This window comes from Clarias gariepinus, chromosome 23 (genome assembly GCF_024256425.1).
Source record: "Clarias gariepinus isolate MV-2021 ecotype Netherlands chromosome 23, CGAR_prim_01v2, whole genome shotgun sequence".
NCBI classification, from domain to species: domain Eukaryota; kingdom Metazoa; phylum Chordata; class Actinopteri; order Siluriformes; family Clariidae; genus Clarias; species Clarias gariepinus.
The window spans coordinates 24,144,612-24,146,097 of record NC_071122.1 but is presented as its reverse complement, the minus strand read 5'-3'; positions in this window follow the sequence as shown (position 1 = coordinate 24,146,097).

The following is a 1,486-nucleotide window of genomic DNA, read 5'->3' as shown; positions in this document are numbered from 1 at the left end:
CCAGTTGTGGTCTAGGTTCTCATGCGGACAGGAATCTCGGGGTGACATCATCAATCTGTGTTTTTCCATTACAGTGATGGCTGTCTGTTGCCTGCCTACTTGTTTCCATTTGCTTCCTATCAAACATGTGGCTGATCATTTTCGCTGTTACAACTATTTAGAAAAAAAGAAAAAACAAAATGAGCATGATAACACAATAAAATAAATAAATGTACTGTATATCATAACTATCATCATCATCATCATCACCATCACCATCATAAATCACTTATGACCATGCAACATATCATAAATGTTAGCCCATGGTGACTCAGATAATTTCTTATGTACATTACAGATGTTCATGAATATCATCTGTGGTGTAAATGTTCTAACATGCAGTGGCGGCCGGCCCATAGGGGGCGCTGGGGCACCGCCCTCCCTGATAAGAGGGGCTAAAAATGTAAAATATATTTTTACAAATTAAAAATGAAACAAGATAGAAAATTGTAAAAAGTGGGTCACATCTGTCTTAGTTTAGGAGGAATAAAATGCAGGGGTTTAAGGAAACCTGGAGCCTATCCAGAAGAATTTGTGCAGGGTTACATCGTGGATGGGGTGCCAATACATCAGAGGGCATGCACACACACTTTAAGTACCCGTTTACCCCGAGGAAACCCATCAAGCAGTGGGAGAACATGCAAACTCCATGCATACAGACGAGAACCCCAACTCTGGTGGCCACTGAGCCACCCCTAATAATAACAATAACAATAACAATAATAATAATAATAATACGTCTCCTCTTTTATTTATACAATGAAAAATAATTAGTTCATGTCCAGCCTTAAATTAATACCTGGGCTGGTAAATAAATAGGGGGAATTCTAATTATGTAAATTCTAAAAAATTTAAAAACTGCACCTTAAAATAAATTAAAATATGAAATAAAAAAATACCATGGAAATAAAAATAAAAAATTACAGACAACAGCTTGCCTTTGGAGAAACAGATTATATTCAAGCTCACTAAATGACATGCAGATTTTAGATCCTAAAGTGGCTGATATAAGCATTAATAAGAATCAGATTAATTGTTAAAAATCATTTGTTCTGTTCAGTGTCCATCATTCAGAGGAAGCTGGAAGCAACTGTTTTTCCTCCTTGGAGCTGCTGAGAGGAGAGTCTGTGTACATCACCTCTGTGTAAATCTCCATCTGCAGGGGAACCGTTTATACACATACACACACACTTAGGCCTTGTTCACACGGCGTTGAATTTTTGGATAAACGAATGCACTCTGAATGTCCTAGACCTGCGTATTTATACGGCGTCAAAAAGAACGTTGCATGCAGCTTTTTCTTGACTTTCAAATCCCAATGAACTCAAGGAAAACGCTTCTAGTGCGTTTTCTTCGCAGTAGCGAAGGACAGGATATATCCCATGATCCTACATGCTATACATAGGGAAATGCGGAAAAAAAGCTAAATAAAGTGACAATTAGTCTC